We start from the raw sequence: 19,959 nt of genomic DNA, 5'->3' as shown, positions 1-19,959 counted from the left end.
AAGGTGTGGTTCAAAAGTGAGTGATATTACTATTGTTCTATATTAGAATGTTTCCAGAGATTGACATCTCATCAATACTTTAGGCTAGAATCAGTGGTTTTCAAATAGTGGGGCGCGCCCCCCAGGGGGGTGTGAGAGGCTCTGTAAAGGGGGGCGTGTTTGACCTCGGCAAACACTGTCATAACAAGCTAAGCCCCGTGTTTATGTCTCTGTATGTCTCTGGAGCTGAGAGTTGCTATATCCTGCTTCAAACCCAGCTTCGAAACCGTGCTCATTGTACCTATTAATCCAGACATCATCTCTGATTAAAAACAATCAGCTCAAATTATTTTATATATTTATGTTTTGCAGGTTAAATTTTTTTAAATAAAGATACTATTTACAGTCGCGCGGGGGGGGGCACAAAAATGTTTTCTTCTTCCTCCGGGGGCATGATAGAAAATAATTGAGAAGCACTGGGCTAGATGGACATTTTATAAAGGTTAAGATAGGTCTTCCTTAGCATAAACTGGAGTCTATAGCCCAATAACTTTCTCTAAAACAACATAATTTGTTTACTCTGTCTTCAAATGTTTGAAAGAACAATTCATGTCTGTTAAGTCTTTAAAAAGATATAGCCTTTAACTATTAATTGACATTTCAAGGAGCCACTAGAGCAGTTTAGTACATAGAATTTAGAAAAGCTCAGGAAGTGCTTAAAGCAAATGATTTAGTGAGGGTGTGCTTGGAAAAATAAAATGAATCTCAATTATCCTATTCTGAATTCTTCTTAAATAATGTCTAAAGGAGTAGTAAGAAACTATTGTCCCATATAATATGTTCCACTTTTATTTCTTCCTTTTTAAGTGTATTGTTTGATGGATTTTTGCATAAGCACTTTCTTTTTATAAACCTTTTACATCAAGAGAGAACATTATAAATACAACAATAAATATTTGTTCCTTTCTTTCAAGGAATCCTCTCATGAAGTAGCTATCTACAACTATAAATTAGCTTCCTATTATTTATTCCACATATTTTGTTATTTAAATTAAATGTTTGAATATTTCTGGATTTACTATTAATTTTATTATACTTTTTGATTTTAAGATTTTATTATTTTATTTTGTTTGTTTTTGGGGCCACACCAGTTTGACACTCAGGGGTTACTCCTAGCTATAGCTCAGAAATTGCCCCTGGCTTGGGGGGACCATATGGGACCCTGAGGGACCGAATCGCGGTCTGTCCTAGGCTAACGCTTGCAAGGCAGACACCTTACCTCTAGCACAACTGCTCCGGCCCCAATATTTGATTATTTTAAAATTTCACATTACTCACTGTGCAATTGATATCCAGAGACTTTTGAGATGAAAATTAAGAGGCCCATGTCACAAATGAAGTGCAGTTAGAATAGAGAAAGTATAATATGGAAAGGACATTCATCAGCAGTGTTTCAAATCACAATGTCACAAAAGAAAAATGAGAGGAGGAAGAGAAAAAGAGCGAGAATGAGAAAGAAGTAAATGGAGAAGGTGGGTGGGAGGGAAGAGTGCAAGAGGGAGGGTGAGAGAGAAAACTGTTGACATTGGTGGCTAGAAATGTGCACTGGTGAAGTTTGGTATACATTGTTTGACTGTAACTCAATCATGAACAACTTTATCTGTAGAAAAAAACTATTAAAAACAACCTTGTAACCATGGTGTTTAAAAAATACTTTGTGATACTTCAAAAAAAGTTTGAATAAAATATATAAATAGGAAAAAAAATTCACATTACTTATTTTACCCACTATTTAAAAATAGTGCTTTCCTATGATACCATATTTTAAAACTTGAAATAATAGCACAGATTAAAAATAAATTGTCATTAATTAAGATGAGACATATTTTAGTATTCACAAGTCATCGTACATAATAAGTCAGATCACCTTAGAAAAACACACATAGAAATAGCTCAAATTAAATGATACATAAAAGCACTTTATGGGAAAAGAGCTCAAGGGGGGTCAAGAATACTGTTTTTTTTTGGGGGGGGGGCAGCCCACCCATTGAAGTTCAAAGAATGCTGCTGGCTCTGCACTCAGGAATCACTGATGATGGTACTTGGGAGGACCACATGTGATGCTGGCCATTTAAGCCCCAGTTGATCTCCTTCAAGGCAACTTCTCACCACAATACTTTCACTCCAGCCCATTTGACTTGCTGCAGACTAAATGCAATTTTCCACTTTTATCTTTTGTTTTAAAACTGAAAATTCATTTTGAGTTTCTTTAATTATCAAAAACAGGTACTAATAATGGTCTTTTACAGAAACAATGTACTCTAATTCAAACTTTTAAGTTACTTATAAACCGTCTTTGTTTACAAATGCACTACCTCCTCTCTTATCATCTCATTAAAATAGTAAAAAAATGTTTTAAATGTATTTATTACCTGACATTGACAAATCGATTATTTACAAGGTGAATTAGCTTTCGTTCTTGTGCTTCAATGAGGCATTCACTCTAGTTATGGGAATTCCTGTTCATATTTTTGTCATCATCTTGTGTTGTCAATATTTCATATTTTAGATATTCTAGTAAGTGAATATCTTTTACTACTATGCATCTATCTGAGGGAATAGAATATAAAAAGGTCTTTTTAATGTGATATTCTGAGTGATGTATCTGCTAAGGTCTTTTGTCTATTTTTCTGTCCCTTTATTATTTTTAAGATTTTTTTTTTATTTATGGGGCCAGAGAAATAGCATAGAGGGTAGGGAGTTTGCCTTGCATGAAGCTGACCTGGGATTGATCCCCGGCATCCCAAAAGGCCCACTGAGCCTGCCAGGAATAATTTCTGAGTGTAACTTGGATTAATCTCAGAAAGCCACCAGGTATGACCCCAAAACAAACAAACAAAAAAAAAATAGAAAATTTTTTGAAATTTTTAAGTATTATATATTGAAAATATTTCATCCCAGTAGTGATTATCTTCTCAGTTTTCTGATGTTAAGCAGTGTATTTTAATTTTAATGAAGTTTAGTTTATAAATTTTCTCTTTTATGGATTGTGTCTTAAATATTTGATCTAAAAAAATGAATGTAGTGCTCTAGGTATCATTTTTGTTTTTTGTTTTTAGATCTGTGACTCATTTTGAGTTAATATTTGTAAAGTATATGTGTAAGGTCTGTGTGTGCATTGACACTTTGTCTAATATTAATTATGTTTTATTATATTTATGTGTTTATTTCTGGACTTTCTAATCAGTTCCATTGGTTGGTTCATTCTTGGGCTTATAACATTGTTTTGATTATTATGTCTTTATAGTAATAAAACTTACAGTAATTCTCCAAAACTTGTATTTGGAAAATATCAGTCTTCCAGTTTACTTTCTTTCAGTAGTTTGGTGGTTAATTCTGCATAATTCGCCAATCATGTACAAATGGAAATTGATATTTACATTGGCTTGTTTTCCTTTCCTCTCTCAATAATTCAGTGTCTGGTTATTTTCATTTTACTGTAAGTCTGGTAGTAAGTTTAAATGACTAACTTTGCTATTGTTCAGTTTTCAGCTATCCTAGCAAAACAAGTTTTACTATTAGCTTGTAAATTTACACATACACATTCTATTATGGTGAGATACTTGGAGAATATGTTTATTGTTTGAATGGCTTGCTTCCCTATCTTGTAATTCTCAATGTTTCTACTGTTCTTGTTTAAATAATGTTTCTTATAATTAAGAAATAATTAGGTGTTTCCTGATGAGGGTTTTCATTTGTTATCTTATCATTTAAGGACAGGAGGACATTGTGAATATTCTCAAAGTTTTCAACCATGTCTGTCAACACCATTTTTCTGATATTGAATTTAGTTCTTAATTATTTGGGTTAGTTTCAGTTAGTGATTATGAGCATTTTTCTGTTTGTTGTAGATAAATTGTTCAGACCTTTTTGTCTTCAATTGTATCCTATTGATCTGAGAGCCTGTCTATATTCCAGTATTATGCACATTTTGAATATTATAAACTTGTGGTATAGTTAAAGTTAGAATATGCAATGTTTGAGCCCGGAGAGATAGCACAGCGGTGTTTGCCTTGCAAGCAGCCGATCCAGAACCAAAGGTGGTTGGTTCAAATCCCGGTGTCCCATATGGTCCTCCGTGCCTGCCAGGAGCTATTTCTGAGCAGACAGCCAGGAGTAACCCCTGAGCACTGCTGCGTGTGGCCCAAAAACCAAAAAAAAAAAAAAAAAGGAAAATGCAATGTTTCACATATTTTTTCCCTTGGAATTACTTTGGTGATTCTGGGAGATTTATGGTCCATACAATTTTTAAATCCTATGTGTCTAGAGAATAACATGGGAGTTTTGATGGGGACTGAGTTTATTTTATAAAGTGCTTTGAGTATGGCAATCATTTCAAGAATATTGGCCCTTCCAACCCACAAACAATGTGCTTCCATTTCTTGTGTCTTCTTTTATTTCTTTTAGTAGTGACTTAAGTCTCACTATAATTCTCATAAGAAAAACTGGCTTTTCCTTCCTTTGTTGATTCCTAGATTTTTTTCCTTTGATGAGATTGTAAATGGGATTATTTTTTTGGAAAAAAAAAAGGTTCTTTATCTTCTACTTTATTATTTACATACAAGGGCCAACAAATTTTGGGGTGAGGGCACTAGTACAGGGGGTAGGGCATTTGCCTTGCACATGGATGACCTGGGTTCAATCCTAGGCATCCCATATGATCCCCTGAGCCTGTCAGGAATGATTCCTGAATGTAGATCCAGGTGTTATCATTGAGCACTGCCAGCTCTGGCCCCACAGCCAAACAAAACATAAAAAACACAACACATTTTTATGTTTTTAATGCATTGATTTGTAATCTTCTACTTTATTTTAGAAATGTACCATTTATCGAAATTGTTTAGTGGAGTGTTTTAGGATTTCTTTGTCATCTGCAAATATTGGTAGATTTTCTTCTTCACCAGTTTAACTACTATTAATTTCTCTCTACTCTCTTATTTCTGTAACTATGACTTTGAATACTATGTTGAAGTATTAAGTGTTTTGTGTGAATATCCATGCCTTACTCCTGACATTAGTTTTTCCCATGAAGTATAATATGGGATAATTTGTTGCATACAGATTTTACTACATTGAGGTATGTTTCTTCAGTTCCCATTTTGTTGAGAAATTTTCATATCAAAAATGGGTTTGAATCTTGTGTAAATGTCTTCTCTATATCCATTAAATAATCATATCGTTTTATTTGTTATTCTTGCTAATTTATTATTTTCTGCCTTATTAAAAGAGTTATAGTTCCTGCATTCAAGTAAATTATATGATTTAATTTTATCTTTTCTATTATCTTATTTGTTATACCTATTATTATAACATTTGTTGTTTTGCATTTGCTATGCTAAAATAAATAAAAATTCTTAATACTCTTTAGTTTAATTCACTTACAAATATTATAATCATGTTACTTTTACTATAAGTTTTCTTTAATATTGTTCAAAATTGCACAAGTTATTATTATCATATATACATTAGTAGTAGACTGATTTAATACACTTATATTGTTCATTTTCAACAATTTTGTGATTGAATCAGTATTATTTTTCTTCATCTTGTGAAATATTCTTCAACAGAGTATATCTTTTATTCCTTTTAATTTCAAATTATTACAGGGGAATTGGAGAGATTTAAGAGAAGTTTAGATAAGTTTAGCAGTGAAAAATTGTTTAATTTGTATTAATAGAATTCATAATCTGTCAAAATACTAATTTTATTTTACAGATTTCTAGTGTAATTTACTTAATTTAAGACTTGTTGATATTTTAAAGCCAGGATTTCCTAATTCAAAAACAAAGTTGATTTCTCCATCTCTGTATATTATATAAACTGTCTTTTTAAAATTTTACTAGTTTGGTTTGTCTTAATTCTTGTGTGATACAACTACTCAAAACTCTGATGGCTGTGTTTCTAAAAATTATTTGTTCTAGTCAGAAATGTATATTTGTTTTGATGAAGTGCTTTGTTTCATATAAATGAAGATACTGTGATTTACAAAATTATCCATAGTTGAGTTTTAGGCATAATGTGACCAAGACCAGTCATACAGTCAGTGTCAATTTGTTCCACTAGTGTCCTCAGGTTCCCTCCCACACACCCCACACTCCTATCTTCCTCTTTAACAGACACAATTTTTAAAAACAATTTTCATTGTGACCAAAGTGAATTACGAATTTTTCACAGTTATATTTAAAGTACATAGTGACAAATAATCAGGACCATTACCACCACCAGTGTTGTCCTTCCTCCACCCCTGTTCCCAGCATCCATCCCATATCTCCCTCATTTGTTCCCCAAACTACTAGTGTAACTGCTCCCCTCTGTGTATAGATTGTTGTCGATTGGATATCGATTCTGTTGTCATTGACTTTGGTTTTGGTGTTTGAGTTTGATTATGTTTTATATTTTCACTCAATGTTCATACGACTGTTTGGTCCTAACAGAATCATTTTTTTTTTTTGTGGTTTTTGGGTCACACCCAGCAGTGCTCAGGGATTATTCCTGGCTCCAGGCTCAGAAATTGTTCCTGGCAGGCACGGGGGACCATATGGGACGCCGGGATTCGAACCGATGACCTCCTGCATGAAAGGCAAACGCCTTACCTCCATGCTATCTCTCCGACCCCATAACAGAATCATTTTTTAAGTTTGTTTTCTGTGTTGTAGATCTCCTGCTTTTATTGTTATTAAACTTGGTGATTTGGATATATAGTGTTATATATATGGATATATAGTTTCTTCTATATGTAATATATATAGAATATATATATTCTTCTGATGTACCTCAGGTTCTTGACTCCTGTTCCACATTACTTGCTGTCTACCTCTTCTTTTCCCTCTTAATTTTTTTCCCTTTTGTTTTCTTCTCCTTCTATATACTGAAGTCAAGGATGATATAGGCATCTCTCCTTTAAAATATTGAATTCTATATCTAGTTATTTTATATACTGCAGGTGAGAGCATCTTGTATTTGTCCTGCTTACTTCTTTTAACATATCTTTCAGTTCCATCCAATTTTTAGCAACTTGTTTGATTTAATCTTCTTTGCTTATAGCTGCTTGTAGTTGGTTATATGACTGGTGCTGGGACACATTCATGCCTAAAACTCAACTATGGATAAAAATTGGCAAATCACAGTGCCTTTATTTAAATTAAATAAAACACTCCATCAAAATAAATACACATTTCTGGCATAGAACAAATATTTTTAGAAACACAGTCATAAGATTTTTGAGTAATTGTATCATGCAACAATTAAAACAAACCAGACTAATAAAGATTTTAAAAAGACTGTTCATTGTGTACATTTACGATGCCTTCATAATCCACTCATCTGTTGTTGGTCACCTAGGTCTCATTTATTGATGGAGAGAATGTTTTCTGTTCATCTCTTGTATAAAACAGTATAAAGATTATTCAGTAAACTAAGACTTGAACTGTCATAGAACCCAGAAGTTTCATTTTTGGGTTTCTTTTTTTTTTTTTTTTTAATTTTTTTTTTATTTAAACACCTTGATTACATACATGATTGTGTTTGGGTTTCAGTCATAAAAGGAACACCACCCATCACCAGTGCAACATTCCCATCACCCAAGTCCCAAATCACCCTCCTCCCCACCCAACCCCCGCCTGTACCCTAAACAGGCTCTACATTTTCCTCATACATTCTCAATATTAGGACAGTTCAAAATGTAGTTATTTCTCTAACTAAACTCATCACTCTTTGTGGTGAGCTTCCTGAGGTGAGCTGGAACTTCCAGCTCTTTTCTCTTTTGTGTCTGAAAATTATTATTACAAGGGTGTCTTTCATTTTTCTTAAAACCCATAGATGAGTGAGACCATTCTGCGTTTTTCTCTCTCTCTCTGACTTATTTCACTCAGCATAATAGATTCCATGTACATCCATGTATAGGAAAATTTCATGACTTCATCTCTCCTGACAGCTGCATAATATTCCATTGTGTATATGTACCACAGTTTCTTTAGCCATTCATCTGTTGAAGGGCATCTTGGTTGTTTCCAGAGTCTTGCTATGGTAAATAGAGCTGCAATGAATATAGGTGTAAGGAAGGGGTTTTTGTATTGTATTTTTGTGTTCCTAGGGTATATTCCTAGGAGTGGTATAGCTGGATCGTATGGGAGCTCGATTTCCAGTTTTTGGAGGAATCTCCATATCGCTTTCCATAAAGGTTGAACTAGACAGCATTCCCACCAGCAGTGGATAAGAGTTCCTTTCTCTCCACATCCCCGCCAACACTGTTTATTCTCATTCTTTGTGATGTGTGCCATTCTCTGGGGTGTGAGGTGGTATCTCATCGTTGTTTTGATTTGCATCTCCCTGATGATTAGTGATGTGGAACATTTTTTCATGTGTCTTTTGGCCATGCGTATTTCTTCTTTGTCAAAGTGTCTGTTCATTTCTTCTCCCCATTTTTTGATGGGGTTAGATGTTTTTTTCTTGTAAAGTTCTGTCAGTGCCTTGCATATTTTGGAGATTAGCCCCTTATCTGATGGGTATTGGGTGAATAGTTTCTCCCACTCAGTGGGTGGCTCTTGTATCCTGGGCACTATTTCCTTTGAGGTGCAGAAGCTTCTCAGCTTAATATATTCCCATCTGTTAATCTCTGCTTTCACTTGCTTGGAGAGTGCAGTTTCCTCCTTGAAGATGCCTGTAATGTCCTGTAGTGTTTTGCCTATGTGCTGTTCTATATATCTTATGGTTTTGGGGCTGATATCGAGGTCTTTAATCCATTTGGATTTTACCTTTGTACATGATGTTAGCTGGGGGTCTAAGTTTAATTTTTTGCAAGTGGCTATCCAATTGTGCCAACACCACTTGTTGAAGAGGCTTTCCCTGCTCCATTTAGGAATTCCTGCTCCTTTATCAAAAATTAGATGGTTGTATCTCTGGGGAACATTTTCTGAGTATTCAAGCCTATTCCACTGATCTGAGGACCTATCCTTATTCCAATACCATGCTGTTTTGATAACTGTTGCTTTGTAGTACAGTTTAAAGTTGGGAAAAGTAATTCCTCCCATATTCTTTTTCCCAATGATTGCTTTAGCTATTCGAGGGTGTTTATTGTTCCAAATGAATTTCAAAAGTGTCTGATCCACTTCTTTGAAGAATGTCATGGGTATCTTTAGAGGGATGGCATTAAATCTGTATAATGCCTTGGGGAGTATTGACATTTTGATGATGTTAATCCTGCCAATCCATGAGCAGGGTATGTGTTTCCATTTCCGTGTGTCCTCTCTTATTTCTTGGAGCAGAGTTTTATAGTTTTCTTTGTATAGGTCCTTCACATATTTAGTCAAGTTGATTCCAAGATATTTGAGTTTGTGTGGTACTATTGTGAATGGGGTTGTTTTCTTAATGTCCATTTCTTCTTTATTACTGTTGGTGTATAGAAAGGCCATTGATTTTTGTGTGTTAATTTTGTAGCCTGCCACCTTGCTATATGAGTCTATTGTTTCTAGAAGCTTTTTGATAGAGTCTTTAGGGTTTTCTAAGTAGAGTATCATGTCATCTGCAAACAGTGAGAGCTTGACTTCTTCCTTTCCTATCTGGATTCCCTTGATATCCTTTTCTTGCCTAATCGCTATAGCAAGTACTTCCAGTGCTATGTTGAATAGGAGTGGTGAGAGAGGACAGCCTTGTCTTGTGCCAGAATTTAGAGGGAAGGCTTTCAGTTTTTCTCCATTGAGGATAATATTTGCCACTGGCTTGTGGTAGATGGCCTTCACTATATTGAGAAAGGTTCCCTCCATTCCCATCTTGCTGAGAGTTTTGATCAAGAATGGGTGTTGGACCTTATCAAATGCTTTCTCTGCATCTATTGATATGATCATGTGGTTTTTATTTTTCTTGTTATTGATGTTGTGTATTATGTTGATAGATTTACGGATGTTAAACCAGCCTTGCATTCCTGGGATGAAACCTACTTGATCGTAGTGGATGATCTTCTTAATGAGGCATTGAATCCTATTTGCCAGGATTTTGTTGAGGATCTTTGCATCTGCATTCATCAGTGATATTGGTCTGTAATTTTCTTTTTTGGTAGCGTCTCTGTCTGGTTTAGGTATCAAGGTGATGTTGGCTTCATAAAAGCTATTTGGAAGTGTTTCTGTTTGTTCAATTTCATGAAAGAGTCTTGCCAAGATTGGCAGTAGTTCCTCTTGGAAAGTTTGATAGAATTCATTAGTGAATCCATCTGGACCTGGGCTTTTGTTTTTCGGCAGACATTTGATTACTGTTTTAATTTCATCAATGGTGATGGGGGTGTTTAGATATGCTACATCCTCTTCCTTCAACCGTGGAAGATTATAAGAGTCCAAGAATTTATCCATTTCTTCCAGGTTCTCATTTTTAGTGGCGTAGAGTTTTTCAAAGTAGTTTCTGATTACCCTTTGAATCTCTGTCATATCAGTAGTGATCTCTCCTTTTTCATTCCTGATATGAGTTATCAAGTTTCTCTCTCTCTCTTTCTTTGTTAGGTTTGCCAGTGGTCTATCAATCTTGTTTATTTTTTCAAAGAACCAACTTCTGCTTTCGTTGATCTTTCGGATTGTTTTTTGAGTTTCCACTTCGTTGATTTCTGCTCTCAGCTTTGTTATTTCCTTCTGTCTTCCTGTTCTTGGGTCCTTTTGTTGAGCATTTTCTAGTTCTATTAGCTGTGTCATTAAGCTACTCAGGTAAGCTCCTTCTTCCTTCCTGATGTGTGCTTGCAAAGCTATAAATTTTCCTCTCAGTACTGCTTTTGCTGTGTCCCATAAGTTCTGAGAGTTTGTGTCTTTATTGTCATTTGTTTCCAGGAACCTTTTTATTTCCTCCTTGATTTCATCTCGGACCCACTGGTTATTGAGCATGAGGCTGTTTAACTTCCAGGTGTTAAAGTGTTTCTTCTGAGTCCCTTTGGAGTTCACAAATAATTTCAGAGCCTTGTGGTCAGCGAAGGTAATCTGCAAAATTTCTATCCTCTTGATCTTATGGAGGTATGTTTTATGTGCCAGCATGTAGTCTATCCTGGAGAATGTCCCATGTACATTGGAGAAGAATGTGTATCCAGGTTTCTGGGGATGGAGTGTCCTATATATATCCACTAGGCCTCTTTCTTCCATTTCTCTCCTCAGGTCTAGTATATTCTTGTTGGGTTTCAGTTTGGTTGACCTGTCCAGTGTTGACAAAGCCGTGTTTAGGTCCCCCACAATTATTGTGTTGTTGTTGATATTATTTTTCAGATTTGTCAGCAGTTGTATTAAATATTTTGCTGGCCCCTCATTCGGTGCATATATGTTTAGGAGAGTGAATTCTTCCTGCTCTACGTACCCCTTGATTAATATAAAATGTCCGTCTTTGTCCCTTACAACCTTCCTGAGTATAAAGTTTGCATTATCTGATATTAGTATGGCCACTCCAGCTTTTTTATGGGTGTTGTTTGCTTGGATAACTTTTCTCCAGCCTTTTATTTTGAGTCTATGTTTGTTCTGACTATTCAGGTGCGTTTCTTGTAGGCAGCAGAAGGTTGGATTGAGTTTTTTGATCCATTTAGCCACTCTGTGTCTCTTAACTGGTGCATTTAGTCCATTGACGTTGAGAGAAAGAATTGTCCTGGGATTTAACGCCATCTTTATTTCAAAATTTGGTGTGTCTTTTGGGTAGTCTTGTCTTAGATTAGGTCTTTCAGTTTTTCTCTTAAGACTGGTTTTGTGTCTGTGAAGTTTCTGAGCTGTTTTTTGTCTGTGAAACCATGTATTCTTCCATCAAACCGGAAAGTGAGTTTTGCTGGGTATAGTATTCTGGGTGAAGCATTCATTTCATTCAGTCTTGTCACAATATCCCACCACTGCTTTCTGGCATTGAGCGTTTCTGGTGACAGGTCTGCTGTAAATCTCAGGGAAGCTTGCTTGAACATGATTTCCCCTTTTGATCTTGCTGTTTTCAGAATTCTGTCTCTATCTGTGGGATTTGTCATTGTGACTAGGATGTGTCTTGGGGTGGTTTTTCTGGGGTCTCTTTTGGTTGGTACTCTTCGGGCATGCAGGATTTGATCACATATATTCTTTAGCTCTGGAAGTTTCTCTTTAATGATGTTCTTGACCATTGATTCTTCCTGGAAATTTTCTTCCTGGGTCTCTGGGACTCCAATGAATAAGTTGTTTCTGTTGATCTTATCATAGACTTCTATTTTCGTCTGTTCCCATTCTTTGACTAATTTTTCCATTGTCTGCTCATTTGCTTTAAGTTTTTTGTCCAATCTCTCCTGCTGTATGGAATTGTTATGTATCTCATCTTCCACAGCACCAAGTCTATTCTCAGCTTCTGATACCCTGTCCCAGAGCTTATCCATTTTGTCATTCACTTCGTTTACTGAGTTTTTCAGTCCTGTTAGTTGACATGTTATTTCAGTTTGGAGTTTTGTCATTTCTGCCTTCATATTTTCTTGGTTCTTATTAGTGTTCTGTTCAACTCGATCCATGGTTTCTTGGAGTCTGTTGAGCACCTTCCATATTGCTAGTCTAAAGTCCTTATCTGAGAGGTTGATTAGTTGTTCAGTCATTATCTGGTCCTCAGAATTGTCATCTTCATTCTCTATGTCTGATGCTGGCCTGCGCTGTTTCCCCATTGTCACATTTGTATTGTGGGTTTTTCTACGTGTTGTAGTGGTATTCATTGTCTATATGATGTAGGCAGCACACTCCTCTGGCTCCTCCCTTTCTGGATGGGCTGACTTGCCTCTAAGGGAGGGGAGTCCTCCGTGGATGAAGCCTCACACTGGGTCAAATCTTAGGCCCGAGCATGTAACAGAGAAGACAGTCCAGAGAGAAATGTTTGCTTCTGTGATATAGCGCCGTTCTTAGTGTGATTTTTCCTTCTTGTTGCAATGGAGTTCTTTCCTTAGAAAGAGTGCACGGCCGCGTAGCGAAGCGGAGCGGCCGTGCTCCTCTGAGCCTCTTTTTGCCCCACTCGCAAGAGTTTCACGCAAGAGGACAGTAGACAGACATAGACAGGTCACACTCACAGTCTTTCACAGCTGAGCCCCACTGGGCCGGTGTACTTTCGCGGATTTTCCCCGCCTGGTGTCACACACAGGGAGCCAGCTTTTGCAAAGGATAGCCGGTTTTTATGCTCTGAAGTCCCTCCCTGAAAATGGCGTCTGGGCGAGCGAGGTTTCTGGAGGCTCTTTTTGCCCCACTCGCAAGAGTTTCACGCAAGAGGACAGTAGACAGACATAGACAGGTCACACTCACAGTCTTTCACAGCTGAGCCCCACTGGGCCGGTGTACTTTCGCGGATTTTCCCCGCCTGGTGTCACACACAGGGAGCCAGCTTTTGCAAAGGATAGCCGGTTTTTATGCTCTGAAGTCCCTCCCTGAAAATGGCGTCTGGGCGAGCGAGGTTTCTGGAGGCTCTTTTTGCCCCACTCGCAAGAGTTTCACGCAAGAGGACAGTAGACAGACATAGACAGGTCACACTCACAGTCTTTCACAGCTGAGCCCCACTGGGCCGGTGTACTTTCGCGGATTTTCCCCGCCTGGTGTCACACACAGGGAGCCAGCTTTTGCAAAGGATAGCCGGTTTTTATGCTCTGAAGTCCCTCCCTCCATTTTTGGGTTTCTATCCCAGGAGATAAAAATATTCATTCAAGGAGACAAATGCACAACATTATGCATTGCAACACTTAGTACAATAGCTAAGATATAGAATCAGGTGAGCTGAACTGTCTATTTTCATTTTTGTCATCAGTCATTTTTCTTTTTCTTCTTTGAACATCTCGTAAGTTTTGTTACATTGTTTTGTATAAATTCTAGCATATGTTCCTCCTGTACTAAATAATTAAATTTGATTGTATGAATAATTATATCACCAGCTAATCAAGTTAATGCTGAAAAGTATTTTTTTCTGATCTTATATTTTGATTATACTATTTATCTTAGGGCATAAAAGAATCAATCCTTCAAGAAGCTTCAGCAAATGTCCCAGGTTTTCAAAAACCCAAATGTCTCATTTTGGCCAGAGCCAAACTTCACTATATTCCCAGAATTGTGCCTTTTCCAGGGTTTCTATCCAAATATGTGCTTTTCATATGCTACATCTATCACAGTTACAAGTTCTGGCTCCTGGGCAACTATAAACTACAAACTCAACCAAGGAAGTCATGGAATTTCCACACAGACTATTGAATTTCTTCATTGTGCCCTCCTTACTGCCACCATTCGTCCAACTTGAGTTACATTTGCAGGTCTAAACTATTTAGTAAGACATCTTTTGACTAGTGAGACTAACACCCTACATGCTATCACCTGTCATCTGTCCCTGAAAAGAAAAAAAGAACTCTATTAGTCCCCCCACACAATCTGACAAATGAACTCCTCACATAAAACAACCAAAGTGTTGACCACATTTGTATTTATTTGGGGGAGTGGAGCACACCTGTTGATAAATAGGGTTTTATTCTTTTTTTTTAATTAATATTTTGGGGCTGTAGAGGTAGTGCAGAGGTAAAGTGTCTGCCCAGGATGAACCTTGATTTGATCCCTGGCATCCCATATGGTCCTCCAAGCCAGGAGTGATTTCTGGGCACACGGCCAGGAGTAACCCCTAAGTGTCACCAGGTGTGGTCCAACCCTCCCATTAATTAAAAAAATTAATATCTTTAAGCACCATTATTACAAACATGTTTGTCGTTGGGTTTCAGTTATATACAAGGACATCACCCCCCCCACCTTGACTCTGTGCTCAGGGATAATTCTCGGCAAAAGGGTGCACGGAATCAAAATGGTACCAGCTGCATATAGCCGTAATATCTGTACTTTCTCTCTAGGCCCCAGATTTGTAGTTATATTATTGTAGAAGAATACTTGCATCTTGTCCATAATCAAAAACTCCTTGATAATTGAATAGCTTGCTAATTCTGTAGGTTTCATTAAACAAATCTACAATGCAGGATTCTAAATGTTTATTTCCTTTACTTTAGATAAACAACTAAATTAAAGTAAGTTCAACTTTTGCCATTTTATAAATTAACAATGATCCTAATCAGTGCATTCTCCAATACAATAAGCTCTTTTATACAGTCCTTTAAATATGATTTGATAAACTCTTTAAATTATAAGACAGGGGTCTTCAAACTATGACCCATGGGCCACATATTGTATTTATTCCCATTTTGTTTCTTCACTTCTAAATAAGATATATGCAGTGTGCATAAAAATTTGTTCATAATTTTTGTTTTTACTATAATCTGGCCCTCCAACAGTCTGAAGGACAGTAAACTGGCTCCCTGTTTAAAAAGTTTGAGGACCTCTGTTAATATAAGACATCAAATTAAAAATAAAATACCTTACTGTGATAAATATAAATACACTTCTAAGAGAATTGTGACACTTCTAAACAAACTATTTATTCAGTTATTTTTACTATTAATAAACAATTGAAAATTATCTTATCCATAAAATGAAAAGCTAACTGGAATCAGGAAATACCAGATTATTTGAATTTAATGACTTAATTTAAGTACCAAATGAAGATAGACAGGAAAGAGATCTTAACTAAATTGTAGTTATTTTTTTCTTTTGTTACTATTTGATATGATTGATCTTTGATCTTCTTCTCTAGAATATATATATACAGATCAACCTAACTGATTAATCAGAATGCACCCTTAAAATGCTAGAACATATATATAATATATAAAATATATATAATATATAAAATGCTAGTGTACAGAATAATAGAGAATAAATATCCATATATGTTTTATATATAACCCTTATATAATATATAGAATATACATCGCCTTATATATAGAATATATATTCTATTTCCATCATCTGCGTTATATATGTGTTAACCAAATATTAATGGTACTCTTATTTTACAAGAAAATAGTAATTTTATGTTATGGGAAAGATATATTAAATATAAATTAATGATTCTCTCAATTCTATATAATTTTCCGTTTAACATTTTAGATTTTTATTTATCATTTAAATCAGTGGTCCTCAAACTATGGCCTGCGGGCCACATATTGTATTTGTATCTGTTTTGTTTCTTCATTGCAAAATAAGATATATGCAGTGTGCATAAGAATTCATTCATAAGTTTTGTTTTTACTATAATCAGACCCTCCAATGGTCTGAGGGACAGTGAACTGGCCCCCTGTTTAAAAAGTTTGAGGACCCGTGAAAATAGAAAGAAAATAAAATGTCTGACAGTTACTATTATATTCCTAAGAAGTAAGTGAGCATAATGCCTACTATACTAAAATTATTTTGATCATTCTAGACTCAATATATAATTTACAGTGCTGGGATAATTGAATTAAAGCTACTTGGTTTACCGCTATTTTCTTTTCCTTCTATTTCTATCTAGATAATATAAAAAAAAGATTGTTTTACAGACAAAATAGCAATTTAGAAAGGAAAGAAAGAAATGTGTTTAACTGTATTTCTTCTCATCTCTGTTTTTATTGAGGTAAAGGGCTAGACAATACTGTTAATTATACTTTGCATAATAATTAATTTACGCAAACTATTTCTCTCTTTTCTTAACCTTACTCGTTTTCTCTAAGAAGTTGTATCTTTTCTTCTATACTTCCCTACTATAAATTGAATCACCACACTCATTTTTCCTCTCTTAATATCATTAAAAGTTTATTTCATGGTGTATATAAAATTTCTTATTCTTCCCCTCCCCCTTATCCATCTCTACTCATTTATTTTCTTTCTTTCTTTCTTTAAAGGCTCTTGAAAAGACTAGATTGCTATGAGGATACTTTTTACTAATATTTCCAAGTTTGTAGTCTTTCCACTTTTTTTTTTTTTTTTTTTTTTTGGTTTTTGGGTCACACCTGGCAGTGCTCAGGGGTTATTCCTGGCTCCAGGCTCAGAAATTGCTCCTGGCAGGCACAGGGGACCATATGGGGCGCCGGGATTCGAACCGATGACCTCCTGCATGAAAGGCAAACGCCTTACCTCCATGCTATCTCTCCACTTTTAATTTAGTAAGCCGAAAGTATAATAACATGACACGTACTCGTTCACCCCACTCCATTAACTTTCTTTTAATTTTTCCTTTAGCTTTTTCTTGCTTTCGACTCATGCAACAAAATTTAAAAATCAGCTTAACAAGCCATATGTTTCATTAAAAAATGCTTCCTTCCTTTATGACTTTATTCTTTTTTTTCTTTCTATCTTCCTGCTTGCCTCGTTTAATGCTCAACTAGCAACTTCTAAGGAGTTCCCAAACCCATCAGGGAAATATTTTCCAGAGTCCTAGATTGCAACTGAGCTGCGAATCTTCAGAATAGATTTCTTTGACATCCTAGCAGGGCAAGGAAAACGATTTATTTGAGAACAAAACTAAGAGACCAAATGGGAAAAATAAAAAAAAGAAAGAAAAAAGAAAAAAGAAAAATCCCTCCTGACAGCACTGCTGAGCCAATCTGGATTGCAACCTGCGTGGATGCGTGGAAGGAGGGTCGGAGGGGTCCCAGGGGGGGTTCCAGGAATACGCATCCTTAGCGGGCACCGAAAACCACCCAGCAGTGCCCCGCACGCGGGACTCGGGCTATGCCTTAGCGGGACAACTGGGCATGCTCAAAAGCGGGCGAGCGAGCTCCGCACCGGTGGCTGTTGCATGTATGACAGCGGCGCTCGCAGCCCTGCGCGCAGGAGGAGGAGCCGCCGGGGGAAGGGCCAGCGGGAGCCGCGACCGCCGCCAGCCGGCAGTGGAGAGTTGGTGGGGAAGGAGCGACCCACCTCCTCCCCGTTTGGGAGCGCCTGGTTTGGGAAGGGAAAAAAAAAGAGAGAGAAAGAAAGAGTGAAAGAAAGCTAGAGACCGTGGAAAATCAGAGCAGGGCAAGGAAAGAAAGCAAAAAAAGAAAAGAGAAAGAAAGTGACAGTGGGGAAGAGGAGAAAAAAAAAGGACGCGAGCCCAAAGGGCGGCGCGGGGAAAGCGGTGGAGCCGGGTGCGCTCGCTGGGGCAGGTGCCCGGAGGCGGCATGTGACGCGCCCTTGCAGCTGCCCGCGGGCGGAGCGCTCTCGAACCCGGGGAGCGCACACACCGGGGCGAGGGGGAGCCCGCTCGCTCCGGATCGAAGCTGCCCTCCTAGGGTTCGCGCCTAGGAAAGGCGAGGACTGGAGCCCGGTGGCTCCCGGGCTTGGGCGCGTGGTGCCCGGACTCTAACTCCCCGAGCGCCAACTAGGAGGCGAGGAAGGAGTGAGTGCAACGGGCGGGCGAGCGAGCGGCGTGGGACGGCCACCTGGAGCGCAGCTGCCAGGTAAGGAAGGGAGCTGGGCGCTGGGCAGAGGCCCGGGTGGTAGCGGTCGATCTTGGTGTCATTGCATTTTGGCTCCCGGAGACGAAGGAGCGAGGAAAAAAAACTAAGTTTGCAACTGGTAGGGAAGGTCCTTCTTTGCTTTTGGGGGTGGCGAGGGGGAGTTGTAAAGAAGGTTGTTGGGAGGAAGAGAAATAGCTTGAGGGGTTCCAAGGTGGTGGAGTCGGAGCTGAAGCTGGGAGACCCAAGTGTGGAATATTGGGATGGCATCGGGTGCCAGGGGATCCAGGGAGTGGGGATCCAAAATTAGGATTGGGACACCCCACTTCTCTCTCTCTTTCTCTTCTTCTTTTGGGTTCCCTTTTCCCCAATGCTCAGAGCTGGATCTGAGGCATACAAGGAGACCTGGGGGAGCCAGTGGGCTCAGGATGCGTGTGTGTCTGTGTGTGTATGTGTGTGTGTGTGTGTGTGTGTGTCTTGTGTGTGTCTTGTGTGTGCACGCGTGTGTGTGTGCGCGCGCGCGCGCGTCTCATTGGTATGTGCGGGATCCATCGATCACCCTTTGATTTTTTTTTTCTAATGGTTTAAGAAGGTTTCAATCTGTAGTTGCTCAAACCTTCAGATGGGGGTCTCTTGTTCGAATTGCGTTTTTTAGAGGCGAAGAGAGCCTTAATGGCACTTAAGTAGTAATACTCAGGTAAAGGTAGTGCTGACCAAGAAACACCGTGCACTCTTCGAATGCCACCTCTGAACTGGCCCAGTTTCCTCTCCGGAAACCTTCACTAGCACCGACTTCTTACAGCTGTGCGTTTCTGCGTGGTTTGCAATGCTGTAGGCAGTGGGGAGAGTTGACTTCGAACAGCAGAATTCGCTCCTCTACTTGGCACAGTGCGTGTTGGAATTGGGATCCTGTGGTGCATGCGTTTTCGTGTGTGTATGTGACACTCTCCAGCACGCAGGTTGGAGAAAGCCAGGTCTGGGAACTGATTCCATATGGACAGATTTCAAGAACGCAAACATTCATTTGTCTGCGAGTGTTATTTGAACCTGTCCAATAGATAGCTGTAAGGATCTATTTTCCTTCCGCTGTCCGTGTTTGCAGAGTGAATGGATGGCTCTCCTTAGGAGGTAAATGTATTTATTGAAGCGTTTCTGTTAAGGACACTGGTGTTTTCACTGCATGCTTTACTCAGACCTTGCGTTTCTGTTTTCTCTGTTGGCTCCGAGTTCCAACAGGACAAGTCAGCCTAATACCTATTTTGGATTGGGGGTGGGAGGGATGCTATCTGAAAAGCAAACTGGTTTTGAAAGTGTATTTGTTGATTATGTACGTCCAGATAATTTTCTATTGTGAGATCATGATATTGCATGTACCATTCATCAGTATTTCCTGTGTTAGAAACAATGTGTTTCTGTGTTTACTTAAAAGAGGAGACCCTGCCTAAGACTTAAGAAAGGCGAAAACTGAATCTAGGATTAAAAAAAAAAACAATAAAATAGATGGACCGGATTGTGATGATAGAATATAAAAAACTAAACAGACAAACAGAAAAATCCTGAGGTCTTTCTCTTTCAAATGTGTGGAATGGATATGGCGTTGGGTGCTCCCTCTTGTTATAAGAACTGGTATTGCGAAGTATACATGAACA

At 37.9% G+C, this 19,959-nt stretch overlaps 1 protein-coding gene across 1 annotated transcript in view; it reads left to right on the top strand.

Annotated features, from left to right (window-relative positions):
• Positions 1–17,986: 17,986 nt before the first annotated feature.
• CHRM3 (cholinergic receptor muscarinic 3) overlaps positions 17,987–19,959 on the top strand; it is a 569,505-nt gene continuing 567,532 nt past the window's right edge. The window contains exon 1 of the mRNA XM_049788991.1: positions 17,987–18,313. The gene's annotated coding sequence lies outside the window, so the exon portion shown is untranslated. The remainder of the gene's footprint in view (positions 18,314–19,959) is intronic.

Source organism: Suncus etruscus, chromosome 15 (assembly GCF_024139225.1).
Source record: "Suncus etruscus isolate mSunEtr1 chromosome 15, mSunEtr1.pri.cur, whole genome shotgun sequence".
Taxonomy (NCBI): domain Eukaryota; kingdom Metazoa; phylum Chordata; class Mammalia; order Eulipotyphla; family Soricidae; genus Suncus; species Suncus etruscus.
Note: the sequence above shows the minus strand (reverse complement) of the source record. Positions and strands in the feature narration are given on the sequence as shown.